The following is a 19,408-nucleotide window of genomic DNA, read 5'->3' as shown; positions in this document are numbered from 1 at the left end:
GGGGAAATGTCTATGACAATGACATCATTTCCTTGCTATAGATCATTCTTAAAGGGGTTGCCATGACATCCACTCTCACAAGCTGCTGGGATAATTGGGAAAAGCATGGAAGGTGTTGGGTTCATGTATGTGTATAATGACATAGTAAGTCGTAACTGTCAATCCAGATTTAAAATGCAGTCAAACTTACACCTTACAGACTGCCATTTATACTTTAGTTCATTTATGAGAATCAGCAGTAATCCATCAATCCAACATGAAAATATCTTCTGATAACATCTGTGACAATATTTTCTGTGAGTGGTGACGTAGTTGAAAAAATGACCTTTGACTTGTGATGCGTTTAGTGTTGGTGAGGGGCTCTGAAATCTGAGATGTGAAGGCTGCTGAACAGCTCTGTGTTACTGACAGTAGACCAAATCCAGAAAACACACAATAACCAAACTTGGACTCTCAGGGAAGAAAGTAGGCCACCAACAAAAGCCACAAGATGATCTTTACAGCATAAAGCTCTGTCAATCATTAATGACAAAACATACCCCCTGCTCCAGAATACCCCAAGCAAAGAAAAACTAGGGGTCAACAAGGGTTCTTTTATCTTAAATGCAATCAATGTGGTCAACCTACTACAGTAAATAGGAGAATGTAAGCTGTACACACAGTAAGTATGAACACACTGACTGTTGTAATCTGGAGATCTTTGTTCTGTTAATTTGATTTTTTTAATCTTATGGACATGTTTGTGTTTATAGTTTTTCTGGTTAGCCCAAAGACAATTTTCCTGCCTTGGCTGGACAATGAAGTTTATTTTATTCATCTCTCTTTTCCTGACGCTCACCTGCATCTCAACATTTGAACCACTCATTAAGGAAGACCTTGAGATGCAATTGAAAGCTTAGGAAACAGCGGGTTAGTGGACCTTGAGTTAAGATTGTTTTCTTTGTTTGTTTCCAAGGTCTAAAATGAACTCTCTTGTGCAGCTTGAATGCTGTTGCTGAAGCTTTTCCCACTTGAGACAAATAAAAGTCTCTCTGTGCCACTTTATTCTCAATACTGTTTGATGTCAATTGGCATGATACTGGTGACAATATATTATAGTTCTTTAATTGCTAACAAGCACTGGTCAATACTGAAACCAGTTAATCAAAACTCTTCATTCAGTCTGTAATTACCAACATGCATCTTGGTCACACAGTTGATCTCACCTCCAAACCTCACTCAAAGCACCAAAACACCTCATGCATGTCTCAAAGTAAGCTTGTTCATCCAGTAGTATAACGGCATTGGTATTACGTGGTATCTGTGGTTGGTCAGCATCAACTGTCTGGGAATTACCAGTTTGTGAAAAAAAATTAGAAATGGCTGATGAACGTTATCTAGCCTTAGCGACATAAGTGTTGCAGTGTAAGCGTTAGCAACGATAGCTAGCTAGTATTAACAACATCAGCTACAACAAACTGGGAACCACTTGAGGGGGCAGGGTATTGGAACAACAGCGGCGTTGTGGTGTGAATGCAATTGTAGGGGGGAGATGGAATGATGGGAGATGGAATGCCACATTTAATGGCTGGATGTTATCAATAACACCCTTAATTTCTCATCTCAACTCTACAGAAATTGGTTTAGTTCCCTTTAAAATGGTTACATTAGATTCAGTGTTGTTAATGTTACTGAACCCTTCCACTAAACATCTGTAGACATTATGTGTGCATGTGCGAAATTAACCCTCCTTTCCTCAACAAAGCCCTGATCAATTAACCCTCAGACCCTCTATAGAAGCAGAGCAGGGACAAAACAAAGCGGTGTCAGATTGCAAACCCACCCCTCTGTACTGAGCACCTCCTCCGGGGAAGGTAAGATGGAGGAAACTAGGATGGAGGATGGAGGGGGGTGTGGGGTGAACGCGTGGTTGCCAGGCAATACGTGTGTACATGTGGATGTCATGCTTGGCAGGAGCTGTAGCTTGATGTTGCAGAATGACCTACTTTTAATCGAAAGGGAAAGAAAGAGTGGGAGAGGAGAGGAGTGGGGATGCAGTGGGAAGACAAGCAGGTTCACTGGTTTTAATTCAAAGAAACAGAAGAAAAGAGCAGGAGGGGAAGGCAGAGACAGACGGAGAGAAAGAGAAGTGATAAAGAATAAGAAAGATGTCCCAGAGGGTCAAGTAAGGGGCTGAGATGAAAAGGAAGAGACAGCAAAGAGGGAAGCTGTAAAAAGAGGAGAGGAGAGGACACGTTGATTGATTGGTCAAATACGCATGTGTGTGTGTGTGTGTGTGTGTGTGTGTGTGTGTGTGTGTGTGTGTGTGTGTGTGTGTGTGTGTGTGTGTGTGTGTTGCTGTTTCCAGCCCTGAGGGGAAGCGCCCTGCAGGTCGATCCCAGATAAGTCAATCCCAGAGTTCCCTGAATGATATGAGCTGAAGCACTTGCTTTAGCCTCTTTTATGAGGCTTCTTAATAAATGATGACTGCCACCTGCAGCAATGAGAATATTTGTAAGAATTGTAATTAAAACTTCTTGAAGACACAAAATGAAGCACTCCATAGATTAAGTTATTTTAATGTGGAAGAGTACTATTAAATCTGACAATCCTATTACTGCTGAAGCACTACTTCTATGGTACGCTTGAATTATAATATTGACACTGCCTGCAAGCTAGGCAAATTTAACAACCAGTAACCTTCACTTTAAGGAATGACAAGCCTGTCTCGCAGAATGTTTACATGTATATACAACTCATTTGCAACAGCAAACACTTTGGAGAGAAAACATAATGCTGTGCGTATAAGATCTTGTATTAACATAATAGAGAAATGTTGTCAATGAACGTGTGATAAAAATGTTGATACCAAACATATCAGTAGAATGTTCACAGACAACTTTCTTTATTCGTTTTTTCACCAAAACATCTGATTGTGAAAGACAATATCTGACTGCAGGGACTAAATATGGTTATATTTACATACTCAGAAAAACAGAAATACATATTAACATTTAACAGAGACCATCATCATTCCCTAACCTTAACTCAAGTGCTTTTGTTTCCTATCTTTAAGCTAACCCTAACCCTAACCCTCTTGGAATAATCATAAATCGAGATCCTAATCCTGATCATTCTATATCCTAAGCATGTGTTAATTATTGTAATCATATTGATGGTCCTTTCTTGATGGTCATTTTATCACCAACCACAGTCTTTCCCTAAATCTAAACAAGTTGTTTGTGTGTCTGAACCTAATTAAATCTTAACATAGTGTTGTCACATCAGACAGAAGATTTATTTAACAGTGATTTGTAACAATTTTGGAATGAACAAGCAATTTTTATGTTGTCATTTTGCGGACTTGCGCTGTAATTGAATCACTGACTGCTGTGATGCATTTAGCCGCTTCCTTTGAGAGTTCTGTTATTGATTATTGTCATTGCTTCCTGGTACACCAAAATGGAACAGGGCCATCATTAATGTTATTTGTTACACCTGTGCTTATCTTGCAATTACAAATGAAGATGTCCTCCATAAAAACTGTATACAACATCTGATAATTGCAGATTACAAACCACACCACAGTGGTGTGAGGCAGAGGGCAGCTTGAACACTATAATCACTGGAATGATAGATAATCATCATATCAGATGCCAGCTTTGATAAAAATTAATATCAGCCACAAACCCTGTATCACTCTAGCCCTAATCAGCAATAAATATTTCCAACGATACTCAACAGATGACCATACCCCCGATAACACCATATGGAGTATATACACACAAAAGCACCTCACACACAAGCAGAGTAGACATCAAGACCATTTCAAGCAAAGCCATCCAAATCCTCTGCAGCTCTTCCAGAACTGTGAACCAAAGTCAGTTCAGACGGTCATACTGAACAGGAAATACAAGAGGCTGGGGGACCCCAATCAGTTTGTTACCCCCTGTCAGTTTCTACCCATCACATCCACAAAGACAGGATGGAGGCAGGCAGACAGAGGGGGAGGCGGGGGGAGGAGAGACAAGAGGGAAAGAGGTTAAAGATGTTGACAGCAAGAGATCAGCAGACCAGACCAGAGAATAGAAAAACAACAGAGAGACAGAAAGGATGCTGTGTTAGAGAACAGAGGAAGGAGAGAGGTGAAAGTGAAAGATTAATTAATTAATTAATTAATTAATTAATACAATTAATTTTACAAAATAAATTGTAAGTGTATTTTATCATCCTAGTGGTTTGTTCATGCCGGTTGTACAAGGATTATTTTATTAGATGACACTAGGGGTGTATGTCTCAAATCGTTCAGTACTGGACATTTGGTTCAGTGAGTAACTTCCTTGTTCAGCACAAGCTGTGAATCAAGCACTTACTGTTAAAATAGAACAGGACAGAGAATCTAGAGCTCGAGTGTTACCCGGACAGCATTGGCTGTGCACCAGTTGTTGTCTATCAGCTGTGGCTGATGCTCATGGACTTAGCCTGATTAGCCACATTACTCAAGCTCAAGTGATGCTGCTACCATCTGAATGCCAAACACAAATGAGCGACAGATTATATTTTCGCTGCTGTGCCAAAAACGCACCGAACCATGAATTCTAATCTAATAGATGTAAGGGCTGCACGATATATCGTTTCAGCATCGACATCTAACTGAAAAAAATGTAAACGTGCCGGTAGTGCGTAGGGTGAATACTGGCCCACTTCATGTAGTGGATGTATTTTTTTCCCAGTATGAGTTTCCTCAGGAATTACCTGGAGCTATTTATTCGAGGATCTGCGCTCAAACCTGGAGCACGTTTTTTGAGTTGTCTTTCTTGTTGTGTGAACTAGATTTGAACTGAACTGTTTTGTGGTTGTGGGGAATTCAAAATGGACTATTTACCAAGTGGATTGATCTCATGGAGGAGTCTTTCGCATGTACACACTCACACCCTCACAAATATTGAATTGAGTTGTGGTCTATCTGTTGGTGCTGCTGGGTTTTGGAGATGTAAATGTCCCATCCCCCCCTGCATTCCCTTTCCACTCAAAAACAGGAAAACAAAAGCTTAAGGTTTAGGTGTAAACCAAAAGTCATGATACTGAATTCATTTCTCCACATCATCTCTGATTTTAGGTTGGGTTTTTGTTTGTGTGTGTGCGCAGGCGAGTGTGTGTGTGCGTCACAGATATGCTTAGACTATTAAACAGTGCTTTACATCCATGTCAGACTTCCTGTTCATTAGCAGGTCAAAAGCAATAAGAAACAAAAATCTCCAGGACCTGCTTGCAGCAAGTCTTCCTGGCAGCTTCCTTATTTTGTATATTTCAACAGGACTTAAAAAAAACTGTCCTTCCACTGAAATATTGAAGACCTCCCGCTGACACTCAATCACACACCCTCTCACCTTGGTCACGACATCACGTATTCATGACGAACAAAGAGGCCATTTAGTGATCCCTCCAGGCTCACTGTTCGCAGTCAAAAACCACACCCACCCACTGGGAGCTGGCAGCCGCCCAAATAGTATACCTTTTAAAATAGCCCCTCACACTATTGGTGAGCATCCAGCACTATAAAAGGCTTTCCAATACAGTATTAAAAGATCAACGATTGAATGGACCTTGTTAATACCACTCCATACTGACTTAAACATGATTTAACCATTTTTTTATTTCATTACAATCATATTTCCGTTTGAAGTGAACATTAGTATATTTTTTTAATATGAAATTATGCTCTTTTTACTGTATGTCTTTAGCTTTGAATCTGCACGACCGGGCTATCAGACAGTGCTAGTAGTGAATCAGTGAGCATGCACTGTAGCAGATGAGAGGGCTGCAGCCAGCTGGAGGTTAAATAAATGTTAGGTCGGCTCTGAGGGCTCAGCCAGAGCCTCACGACAAGACTGCTGCTGCTCTGCTCCACCGGAAATGGCTTATTAAGGCTGATTCCTTACTGCAGCCTGCCTACCTGTGTTTATGTATGTGCACGTGCATGTGTGTGTGTGTGTGCCTCTGTTCTTGATGAGGAGTTAGTGTCCTTCAAAACAGACCGGTCTGTTCTAAAAAGAGCAGGTCAGCATAAATAAAATGTCACCATGAATGACATCATCTTCTAGTATACAGGGGCTAAGGGTTCAAATATTTGAGGTTGGTGGTTATGTTTTTTTTACTATATCATGCAGTCCTACTGGGCTGACAGAAGCCAAGATCAGCTTAATTTTTGTATTTTGTGTAATTTATGTTTATCTCAGTGTTACTGTAAGCCAGTGTATGCAGCCTTAAAATTGACAATCTTTGACCAAAAATTTAAGCAGTGGCAATCTCCAGTTTAACTGATTACATTACAGGCTAATTTAAAACTTAAAGTTGATTTGGATATTGTGTACTCTATGCAATTATTTAAATTATCAATTAATCTTTTTTTTTTTTTTTCAGAAAATAGCGAAAATGTGCCCAAAAAGGATAACAATCTATCTTCAAGATATGTGTACAATGAAAAACTGAACAACAGCAAATCCTCACACTGGAGAAACTAGAAACAGAAAATGTTTGGTGTTTTTCCTTGATGAGTGATTTAAATAATTAAATGAATTATCAGAATTGATACATTTTCTATCAAGTTAATATCAGATTAATTGACTAATTGTTAAAGTATACCAGAATAAATGTGTATATATTGTCTGAAAGGATTTTAATGATGAAGGTTTGAAGGATTCAAGATTAGAATTAGTCTTAGTTTAAGGTTAGGAAATGAGCCGCAATGGCTGGCCCTCACATGTATAGTGATACAAGAATATGTGTGCGTGTGTTTGTCTGTGGTAATGTTCCTTTGTGCCAGCCAAAATAAATGAAAGGGCTGGCACAAGCCCCCCCCCACCCCCCTGTTTAAATTACCTCTCCTGCTCTCTCCCTTTATCCTCCTTCTCCTCTCCTTTATCTCATCTCTGTCAATCGTTTGTTCTCTTTGCAGACATGAGCTCATCATATTTGATTGTTGTTTGTCTCCATCTAATGCAAAACTCGCTCACTCTTCACTCTCTTTTTTTAACTTGTTTCGTCACTACATTTTCTATACTGCATTATTTCTATCACTCCTGGTCCATGTCCTTTCTACTCTACCTCTTTCACTCATTCTTTTCCTCTCCTGTTATCTCTCCTCACTTTTTCCATCCATCCATCAATTTATCCATCCTATCTTTTCTTCCATGCCTCCATCACCCGCTGTGGTGATGTCAGTTCACGATGCCACCTCATTAGCACATCTGGATCTCACTTTGTGCTCCTCCTCCAACCATTGGTCCCTCCATCAACCCCCCACCTCCTTCCCTCCATCCCTCCTCCTTTTTCAACTTCCTATTTTCTCCTTTGCTCCACCACCATTCCTCCTTGTCCAATGAAATAACTCCCCGGTCACCAGGGCTCCTTAGCAACAGCCCCACATGGGGATGGAGGTGGGGAGGTGGGAGGAGGACGGAGGAGGGAGAAATAATGGGGGGGTGGGGGTGAAGATGAGGAGGAGGAGGTGAATGCAGAGACCAACCCCAGTGGGAGTGTGAGGCTGCAGGTGTGTTTACCATTATCAAAGCTTTGTATCTGAGTGTGTGTGTGTGTGTGTGTGTGTGTGTGTGTGTGTGTGTGTGTGTGTGTGTGTGTGTGTGTGTGTGTGTGTGTGTGTGGCAGGGGGAGAGAAGGGAAGAACATTCAGTATTGGCCTGAAAGGAATGGAGCAAAAGTGCAATCACTGTGTTTTATCAGTGTGTGTGTGTGTGTCGGTGTGTGTCGGTGTGTCGGTGTGTGTGTACGTGTGTGTGTGTGTCGGTGTGTGTGTGCGCATGTGTGCGCGTGTGTGTGCGTGTGTTTTAATGCAACACAGAGCCAAAAAGGGTACTGTATGTTTAATCCAGAGGGCATCATTTCAAAGTCTAGCCAACAGCTGGATTGTGAATGTGTGTATGAATGTGAATGTGTGTGTATGCATGCATCCTAGACCTGACTCAGGAACTAGGTGCAGCCAGCAATCATACCCCACGGTCATACTTCACTGCCTGGCTTACACTCCCTCTGTACGAACCAAAACAAAATCCTCTCATAAAAAGCCAGTGTTCCTACTTTATATTCTAATTAATGAAAAAAAAACAGCCAATAAGAAGAGGGATATGAACAACAAGCAGACTGCCTGCTGAGCCCCCAAGTGACTTATAGAAAAGTGTATGAATAAACATGAATCTAACATGCCCGGATTGTAGACACTCTTAAGGGTCACGTGGCTTATATATGTCCTTTTATGACTAAACACCAGCGTAAGCAATTACTAACCTGAGCAGTTCACTCAGATAATAAAAGATCATAAGGAAAGAGTCATGACACATGATAATGTAACTACACATAACAGGGACACAAGTGTGAACTGTGTGACTGTGGAAATGTGACTGTTCTGTCCGGTAAAAGCTGTTGATAGAAACCAGCCAACATCATGGCAGGAAACAGCCCAAGCCTATCTCCACCTCCTCCTACCTCACCTCACATTTTACATAAGGGCACACCACCATGCTGAAAGCAGGTGGACCAAAATGCAGGAAACAGCAGGCAGGCAGATCTATGGCAGTTTTATTCAAAATCAACAGCAGGAGCAGGTGAACTGAACAGACATCTTGACAAAAAAAGTAAAAAATGACTAGACTTAAATACAAACTAAACTGATGAGGGGATGCGGTGCAGCTAAGGAGAGGTGCAGAAGCACAGGTGAGGGGAACGATGTGATGAAACAGTGCAGGAAATGAGCTGATGGGCTTGGAAGAACACTAGGAACAGGGCAGGGCTAAAAAAGCTGATGGTTGGCAGGTGTGGAGGGGAAGCAGCCTGGGCACGGGCAGTAACTTTCAAACGTCCTCAACCTACTGTATGTTTGACATCAACCCTTCATCAGTGCTTTTTTATCGACAGTTGAAACTTGAGTTTTATAACACTGGGGAGTGAGGAAAATATATTCAAGTTTGATAATGTAGATATTTTTCTATTTTTCACTAGCAGTAGCTTCATATATACTGCACATGTATCTGTTCCTTTTATATATTTACACGCAGCCAGAAGAACAATTCAACAGTAAAATCTGTTCCGTGTAAAATCATCTCTTCAACATACGGTTTCAACCATAGCCTTTGATGTTTGAGCGTTTTGGAGGCAGAAAAAGCTTATGTAACTTTAATGTATGTCATTAATAACATCAGTTCTCATTTCAGCAATGAGACAATTCAAAGACTTGACACACACACATACAGTACACAGTGCAGGCTGGACATTAATGTGACATGTGCATGTGTGTGTGATTCCTCAGTGGACTGCTGAGGTCAGGTGAAGGGCCCTCATTAATATGTCATGAAGAGGCTTCATGCAGGACACACCTTTTATTTCTGCTTTAAAGGACAGGTCCTCTGTATATGTGGTATTCCACAGCACAAATGTAGCTTAAAGGTCATGTTCACTCTTTTCTAGATATTTCTCCTCATCTTTACTCTTATTCCATACAGAACTTATTTAATTCTCTTAGCTTTTGTTTAATTTACAATAATGCAGCTCTTAAACAACTTAAAGTGGAGGTTAGCTTTACTGACTGTATCTGATGTTTACTGAGATCTCTTATGCAGGGTAAGACCTTGGCATATTGATTGATGCCTGACTGTGGCTACTGTAAGATGAGGCTTCATTCTGCACCTTTTCAGCCTTTGGAATTTTGTATTGCTTTGCTTTATATTTTGCTTTTCTTGTTGGATGGCTGTATAGACTTCCTGTTTCCTGTGAGGTCTTTTTGTGTTGTGTATGAACAAAATGATTTGAATTTTACTTCAGTTTCAATCTATTTCATGCCGGTGGACTTGAGAGTGACTCAGAGTCTTACCATTCTACTAGAAAAATGTTTTGTTCATTTTGTTAAATCTTTCAAAATTAGAGGAGCTGAAACACTGAAATAGCCTCTTAAATCTGCCTCTTTCTCATTTGTATGTGTTAGACGCACCTGTAAGTGTGCGTGTGCGTGTGTGTGTGTGTGTGTGTGTGTGTGTGTGTGTGTGTGTGCGTGTGTGCGTGTGTGTGTGTGTGTGTGTGTGTGTGTGTGTGTGTGTATCTGTGCTGCTCTGCAGGCCTAATTTGCCAGCATGGGCCCATCTGCCTTGAGGTTACCACAGTAATTTCTAAGTAATTCTGCCATTGGCTGGTCTGTCCGACAACCTCACGCTCACACACGCACACAGACACACACAGCTGTCTTTTCCAATTTCTCTGGCATAATTATACCATTACCAAATTTAATTTTCCCAGGTTTCTCTCCCCCTTTCCGCTCATTTTCTCCTCCTTTCTCTTCACAGACAATCTGTTAAATGACATTAAGTCCATTATCAGGCGTGTGTCCACCTACAGGGGCACAGTGAACAGAAACCTCCCTGTCCTCCATCTCCCTCTCCATTCATTTATTATGTAGAATGATAATACATCAATCCCTCCCATCTCTCCTTCATCTCTTCCGATGGAAATTACAGCTGGTCTGAGTTCAGTCTCATATATTTTCAAACCATCAGAATTATGATCACATTTTCTGCCCTTTTCGTGATCATCTCTTTCCTTGTGATGTTGTAATGCCCTTTCTAATCCTGTTTTTAGATGTTCAGTGAAAAGATAGTAGAATCTGTAAACTTTACATTTGTGGAGAACAACCACATGTCCTCTTTGTTTCATCACCTCATGTCCTTATTTGGCTTTTTCTTGACACAGCTCATTGTGAGTATGTGTGAGGATGTTTGTGTGCTTGTGTATTTGTGAGATGAAGTGCATCTGTGCACATGTATGTTTGAACACCATAAGTGTTCGAAGCAGCAGTGTGTGTCCCCCCGCACACACACACATACACACACACACACACACACACCCCTCCCAGGGGTCCATGGTGTTAAAATGACTGACAAGTCAGTGTGAGAGTGTGTGCGTAGTGATTACTGCTCCGGTGGAGTGGTTAAAAAGTGTGATAAAGTGTGTCTTTGTATGTCTGTGAGTGTGTGTGTGTGCACAGACACACATTTAAGGGGATTAAGTGGGATGATGGTGTGTGTGTATGTGTGTGCCCAAGCTTTTGTAAAAGTGGGTGGGTTTCTTTGGGAGGGGGGGGGCTGCTGAGTCTGTAAAAGTGAGTGTGTGTGTGTGTGTGTGTGTGTGTGTGTGTGTGTGCGCGCGCGTGCGTGTGTGTGCGTGCGTGCATGCGTGCGCGCGCACACTGGGCACCAGGGCTGGTTGAGTGTTTGGAGGCTGCTGACAAATCTAATTAGCACTTTGGAGATATCTATCAGGTACAAAATGCACACACACACGCAACATAAAACACACATCTCTCCCTTACAGGAGACAGCGGGCTTTTTCATAGAAGGCATTTATGACAGAATTAAGTAAATAAATAACTACATTTATAGTTCTCTGGGAACAGTGTGAAGAGAAACAGAGAGGGTTAAATAAACAACACCGACATATTGAATTATATTTTCAGGAAAACAAAATTCAGGAAAATTTCCTGGATTTCGCTTCAGAGATTTTGTTTCAAAGTCAAGGAAATTTAAGTTTTTTATGTTAAGCTTTAGTTTTAAGCTAAAACTAACCGGAACATCTAGCCAGACCTCCACTATGACTCACACTAGGGCCAACCAATATGTTTTTTTCAGGGCCGATACCGATACAGATTATTAGTAATCAAGAGACCGATAACCAATAATTGGAACTGATTTACATTTGCAGTAAAAATAAAAATATTAGTGTCAAAGTTGAAAATAACCACTGATGGAATGCAACTTACTACAATTAACTCAAGTACTATACTTGAGTACAATATTGAGGTACTAGTAATCCCATTTTCTGCTACTTTATACTTCCTCTCAGAGCCAAAGTAGTGAATTTTTAAATTCATTTATTTTATTGACAATCAGACACAAAAAAAGGTATTGTCTTTGTAATGAACAATGTATTTTCATCATGTCTTGTTACTGTAAGTTACTTCTGTGAAAACCCAACATTTACTGATTTTGCTGCTTCATAATAAAAATGTTTATATAACTCAATAACAGCTGACTTTTATTGTAAAGAATTTATAGGATATTAATTGTGTTTATCACCAAATTAGTTGAGCTTTGTTAACAGCTGTTCTTCGATAATACTGCAGGGAGGAAGACTATTTACAGCCACTCCGTTGTAACGTCTTCATCTTTTACTCTCAATGACAACATGTTAACAGTGATATATTGCTAAAGGTGCATTGATAATGAAGAAAACATATTTTCCGTTAAATTCATTGAAATAATGGTTCAGAACATGAATCTTACAGCCAGCTTGAAAAAAGTGGTTTAGTAGAAAGCAGTGGTGGAATGAAACTAAATCCAGAGGGGAAATATGGTACTTTTTACTCCACGGCTTTAATTATTATACAGCTATAGTCACTAGTTATTCTTCAGATCAATATTTCATACATACAATATATGATCAGTTAAAATTAACTTAAAACCTAAAACCTAAAATTGATCCACACAGAAAAGGTCTATTTTCACTTCAGCTCAAAAATTCATATTTCAGCTGCCATATCAGGAGTTTTTCCCTCTTAAATCAGTATCGGTCTCAGAAATCCCGTATCGGTCGGGCTCTAGTGAATACAGCTGCATAAAAGGCCAAAAAACTATTTTCAAATTTTGCCCACTTAATGGGACATACCACACACTTCAGGAGCTGCTAAATAAACAAGGACATCTCCCTTTCTGACAACTGTATGAGCCTATCAAGAAAGATACCAGAGTCAACATTGTTGAATGTAGCACTGATAAAAACTACAAATCACTTAGTATGGATGGATGTATAAAATGATCATGAAGCATATATCGTCTCTTTTCATATGTTATATTTTACGAGCTGAGTAAATTCAAACAAGAGAAGATCAAACAATGGCTATCCCAGCAGCGTTGGTCACAAATGAAAGGAACCATTTCACGACTGAGTGGAGCAATGGCCAATGGCAAGCTGAGCCCTGAAACCTAACCAATCAAGAGAGTCATTGAGTGGAAAAATACATGAGAACAAGTCACCCCCAAATTGCATTTTGAGATTGAGGGCAGCCATCTCCCCATTTACTAGAACAGATTTATGACGCATTTTAAAGAGAGCTTCATACAAATGTGCCTGTAGGACTGATTTACTGTTTCATTATTATTTAGGAGTGATCCTCAAGTTCCTTTACTGTGATTTGGTCTCAATCTTTCTGTATGGTGCATTTTCTACTGCATTTCCCATGGATCACCTCAGGGGTCAGCGTGTCTTGTTAGTCATAGTAGCTACCACTGCTCATGCTAACCACCATGTTTCCATTCAGTCAGTATGCCCTAATCCTAATGCATGCCTGTCATGTTCTGAGCAGACCAATGGTTGGAATTATCTTCATGCTGCTGCCTTAAACCTGTACTAGGAGCACTGACCTGAGGAACCACATTTCTTTCTCTATATATCATAAGAAATGTGGACTACAATGTTGCTTAATAATATGCGTCCAAATACTCTCAGTAACATGCTGTTTTTTCTAGGTTACCATCTCTTGCTCCAGAACATTTGTGTTTAAGTGTTAATCTATGATTGTGTGTAGTTTCACAGACGGACCTGTCCCCAGGGTTTATATCACACACACGGATGGACGCCTGTGCAGTAATATAGGTTAAGTACCTGGCTCACGGGCACAACATCTGTATCCCTTGGCTGGAAACAGGCAAGTCCAGCACCTCTCACTCACCTACTTTCCTCCATTTTTAACCTGATTTTTATGATCATTGACTACATTTCCCTGCATATTTGCATGGGGAAACGTATATTTGTTAAAATGTCTTTCATAAGACAATTTGTGTAAAAGTGTAACAGTGCCTGGTAAATTACCATCCTGATTATGAAATCACACAAATCCTGGTTCTCAAATTTCTCACTCCTCTTGCCTGGATTTGTATTCTTGGTCGGGCTCCTGACAACGCTGTCAGAGCCGGGTCCGCGCTACACATTCAGTAAGTAAGTCAGCTTGTATGTTTAATCCTGTCTTCGTAATTTACTCTGACTGAACAAATCATTAACTTTCTGGGAGCAGTGCCAGTGCGCCAGTGGTTTGTTTTCATAACTGGGATTTCATTCGTTATTTATTGTTTAATTTCCAGATACATTTTCAGCATTTTCTGACCACAATTTGTCAGAAATCATACAAATTATTGGGGCCCCGCTGAATTTCCCTCTCAAATGACACCTGTGGGTCCCAGGGACTCACTATATCGAAAACCCAACATCACTGAGTCAGTATGTTATTTCCTGATCTTGACATATAAAGCAATAGAATTATTAGGTGATACAAAAGTGAGATTATTTCTACTTGGAACAGTAATTCTTTGCACTGATAAAAGTTACAGCATCACTTCTAGCAGCAGGGCAAAGACGTGTAATCCAATGCATCTTCTATTTTGTTCATGTGAGACGGACCGTTAGCACAGAAGATAATCTTCAGCTCTTTGGCTCTGTTAACAACACACAGCTTTCAGAGAGAATATTTCATGACATGAACTTGATTTCTGCTGCATGCAATGCTTTTTTAATTTGAATATTCTGCTGATGAGGGCTTATCTGGTGCTATCTAGCTACACACACTTGCATATGTGCAGGAGAAAAAAACACAAACGGGCACACACACGCGCACACACACCCACACACGCACACACACACACACGCACACACACACACACATACACACACACACACACACACACACACACTTTGAGCCAACAGATTAACTAGACATGGCAGAAGAGGAGTCATCTACAGCTAAATCTCTACGGTTACGTAAACATAACCATCCAAGCAGCAGCAATGGAGAAGAAATACAGACTGAGAACAGATGAAAAAATATGTTTCTGTAATCCCACTATTGCTTCTATTCTATTAGACCTTGGTGAAAATCATAGCAATATGTACTGCGATAGACACTTTAATTCGACACACATGAATAAGAATAGACAATCGAATGTTCAGTAGTTTCACATGCAGACTGCAATAAAAACACTTACTCCTGGCTCACAAACAGCCAATCACATCCATTGATAATGGAGCATGCTATGAATGGCACACAAACAGCCAATCATTTAACAGGTGTGTTATAGGGTTGCACCATCAACATACAACAACAAAAAGAGCATCTAGAGGTGCAGACGATGAAGAAATTGTTAATAAAAAAGGGTAGGTTGCCAAAGTGCTAAAACAAAGTGTGGAGAGGTTAGCAGCTAGTTCAGCTAACTATCAACTATCAGGGGACTGTTGGTCCCTTGATAGTTGATAGTTGGTGTTAATATTGCGAGCACGGGAGATTTGGACCACTGAGAGAAAGGGGTTTTTATGCTCGGGGCATGGGGGGCACAGTGAGGAGTGCTGAAAGCGACGCCTGAATGACGGCAACGAAACAGGACTCCACAGCCTGAATGTTTTAAACTAAAATTCTTACATATTGCACCTTTAAACTTTATATTTAAATAATGGCAATGACTTTTTCATCATAAAACAAGAATGTTAAACGAGGTGGAAAAAAATTAATTCAAAATAAAGGAGATGGATTACATTTTTTTCTACCGGTCTTTACTGGTCTACTGGTCATTACTCAAAACTATCAATATGATTTTTTCTTTATACATTTTTACTTTACTTTATACATTGGTTTTCTAGTTAATGTAAAAGATATCGAGGAGTTGCTTATAATTTCATTTCAGTTCAGGGGAAAGAAGAAGAGCATAAAACATTTTCAGTATTTATGGAACAAACTAAATTAAAAATGTTCATCAACTTTGTGCTATATATAATAATGTCTCTTACTGAAGTCAAAATGATTCAAACTTACAATTCAAAAATTCACATCAGTTCCTCTGCTTCCTAACAACAACATGACTGGCATCAGATATATAGCCTCGAGCACTGTTCTTTCTAGAAAAGAAACCATGTAATGTGGGTAGATCAGAGAGTGACAATTTGTTCTGATCTTTTCCCTTTGGCCATGAGGGGGGGGGAGAGAGAGAGAGAGAGAGAGAGAGAGAGAGAGAGAGAGAGAGAGAGAGAAAGGGGGATGGGATGGTTAGTGTTAGACCTCTCGACCAAATATTTGCAGTGAAAGGCCCGTCGTTGTCCATTAGGGTCTCTCTCTCTCTCTCTCTCTTTCTCTCTCTTTCTCTCTCTCTTCTTTCTGTTTTCTGGGTGCATTAACCTCCTCTTCACTATGCTCCCGAACAAAGAAGGACTGTGTTTGTGTGTGTGCGTGTGTGTGCGTGTGTGTGTGTGTGCATTTGATGTTCTGGCACTCCCACTGCTGTCCACCCCCCTGCATCCCTCAACAAACACTTATCCACAACACAGCGCAGTCACACACCTGCACATGCACTTGTAAAACACTTGTATTCATGCAACAATCCTCCCACTTGCATATGCAACACACACTCACACAACACACACACACACACAATAAACATGAGCTGTGAGAGAGCTGTCTCTGAATGTGTGTAATGTGTTCAATGTTAAAATCCTCCTACGCCACAAACAAACAGCATGTTCAGACAGCCCTGCGTCACTCAGAGGAGGTTAAAGGTCAAAGTACTGCACTCATGGTGCTGCTACTGCTGCAGAAGAGCAAGGTGAATGTCTCATTCTACTACAGCCAACCAGTGATTACAAGACACAGATATCCATACACACACCATGAATAAATGAATTGTGTGTGACTTTTTAATGCCCTTTTCTAAATATAGGCACAGACTTGACACTAAATTGTACTGAAGGTCATTCAGTCATTACTACTACTCATGCTGATCATGGGACATCATTTACCACCTGGACAGGCGGTTGAGCTCGTGCATCCTTTTCAGACAGGTTGTCAGCTTTTAGCTTAGCAAGTTTAGCTTAGCTAGTTCTAGTTCTATATATTTAAAAATATCATCTGATAAATGTTATAATAAGTAATATCAACGTTTTGCAAAGCAATACTATAACCTGTAAATTTTGTTCTGGCTACAAGTTTTAAATGTGTGAAAACATGTTCTTGTTTGAGCCTAAACGAGATCAGTCAAAGAATTATGTAGAGTGTTTAGATGACAGTCGGGTGGCTGTGGCTCAGAGGGCTGTCGGCAAATCTCTGAGATGGTGGTTTGATCCCGAGCTCCTCCTGTCCACATGTAAGTGAGTGTGAATAGGTGAATGAGACGCTGACTGTAAAGTGCTTTGTCTGTTAAGGTAAAAAAAAAAAAAAGAACATACTACCCCAGTTCAAAGTGTGGTGTTGGAAAAGTGCTTGTTCAGTTGTTATTCATCTATATTACTCAAGACTAGAAGTGGTATCACTCCCAAACAAATTCATTCATGTCTACTGAGCCATGTCAGACCACACTAAGTCATGATAGAAACTGGTGAGAGACCGCAGTCACTCAGTAATGGTACAGTAAATCAGACATGAATGGTCTGATACACAGCATACATAGTGTGATGTCAGACTATAATTATACATCATGTAGGTGTGAGCTGTTTGAAAAGCAGCTTCGATGAAAAAAGGAACTACTGCACAGTAAAAGGCCGTATTTTGATCCAAGTTGGATCAAGGTGCAAGAATGTATCCTACAACCACATATATATAAGTACATACACACACGCACACACACACACACACCGCACACACACTAATAGGCTGACAGGCTCTGTGAAGACACTTGATCAACACAGTAGCAAATAATACCTCCAGTATGGCCTACAGTGGCCGCATCACATCATATTTTGAGTGTTGGGAGTAAAGCAGGAACTGAAGCTAATTCTGCAGTTGATCTCACTGTAGGTGTCTCATAATGAGGCTGATCTCTAAATACATGTCAATTTCAAATGTAGAAGAGCCAATACCGCAGTCAGGCAGGCAGCTTTTAGAGTAATTGTGGCCAATGAGGTAACATGCACACAAGACATAATCGATATTTTTCCAATCAACTGTGGCAGACAGACTAATCAGTGTGTTCATGTGTGTATGTGTGTGTGTGTGTGTGTGTGTGTGTGTGTGTGTGTGTGTGTGTGTGTGTGTGTGTGTGTGTGTGTGAGAAAGAGAGAGAGAGAGAGAGCAGCCTAGCGGTAAAGACAGCTGAAACCACATTGCATTTCTCTTCATTTCCCAAACCAAATAATCACTGAAACAGCCAATATGAAGACATTTAAAAACAAAAAGCCAAATAGAAGATGAAATATCCAACATTGATTACCGATCAAACATCTGAAATGATCAATGTGTGAAATAATTGGGCGCAACAGCTCACATGCTCCACCATAATAACATTAAATCTAGTAAAGCACATGATGAATGAATGAAAGTTTCACAACTGCATTCACTCACACAGAAAGCACCACCAGCCTGATGACATTTTGAACATATTTTGCAGTGGTTTCTGTTTTAAGGGTGATTGTTAGTGAAGAGATGAAAGCAATTACAGAAAAAAACTAAATGGGGGACAAAGGCTGTGAGCTGTGAGGGAGTCAAACCCACAACCACGTACAGTAAACTGTACTCTGTTTGATCCATATGGACAGTACACTGCTGTCTTTGAAATTCAATTAAAGTTCTCAACAAAGAAGTCTCTCTGTGAGGCTTTAAATGATTGTATTTGTATATTTTCATCTAATTATTTCCCACATACAGTTAATAACTGCTACTGTCTCTCAACACTTTGTAAAAAATGTTTACTGTGGATGTGACATTCTAATTTTCGTTGTAAAGGTTGCTAAACTCTACTTCTGCGGGGAAAATAAAAATAGAAAACTGAAAGGAGGTCAGTTATTCCCCCCTTCACACACACACACACACAGACACACACACAGCAGGTGTGCAGACATGTATCAGTACCTCTGTCAGTGCAGCTCTTGCGTCCAGGTGAACAGTAGTGCTGGGTGACTGTGTTGTATCTCCATCCCCATCAATCCTTCAGCATCCAGGAAACCAGACAGAAAACAGCAAACACAAAGCCTGAGTGTCTGGTCAGTCTTATCCAGCACAGATGTAACATCAGTAAAAATGGAAACACTACAAAAACACTTCAATCTATCCCTCTCTTTCATTCAACATTTTCCTCTTCTTCACTCTCTCTGTCCCTTTCTCTCTCTCTCTTTGCTCTCGCTGTTTCTCCGTCCGTACACTCTCTCCCTCTCTCACACACACACTGATTCTCCATCTGTCACCGCCCCCTCTCCTTCACCCCTCCCACCTCATAAATTATTAATGAGCCTGAGGCACACATGCTCTACTGCTGTCAAACACACACACACACGTTACAAGTTATGCACAAATGTTCCACACACACACGCAAGACAGTTACTGTAGACAGCCATTGTACAATCCACT

The 19,408-nt window shown here is 40.4% G+C and overlaps 1 protein-coding gene across 1 annotated transcript in view; it reads right to left on the bottom strand.

Annotated features, from left to right (window-relative positions):
- The window catches only part of nfasca (neurofascin homolog (chicken) a), a 102,964-nt gene extending 83,792 nt beyond the window's left edge, over window positions 1-19,172 (bottom strand). The window contains exon 1 of the mRNA XM_073468137.1: window positions 18,914-19,172. The gene's annotated coding sequence lies outside the window, so the exon portion shown is untranslated. The remainder of the gene's footprint in view (window positions 1-18,913) is intronic.
- Between the last annotated feature and the right edge of the window lie 236 nt (window positions 19,173-19,408).

The sequence above is a fragment of the Pagrus major genome, chromosome 6 (assembly GCF_040436345.1).
Source record: "Pagrus major chromosome 6, Pma_NU_1.0".
Lineage (NCBI taxonomy): Eukaryota > Metazoa > Chordata > Actinopteri > Spariformes > Sparidae > Pagrus > Pagrus major.
This window is presented reverse-complemented; position numbering and strand designations above follow the sequence as displayed.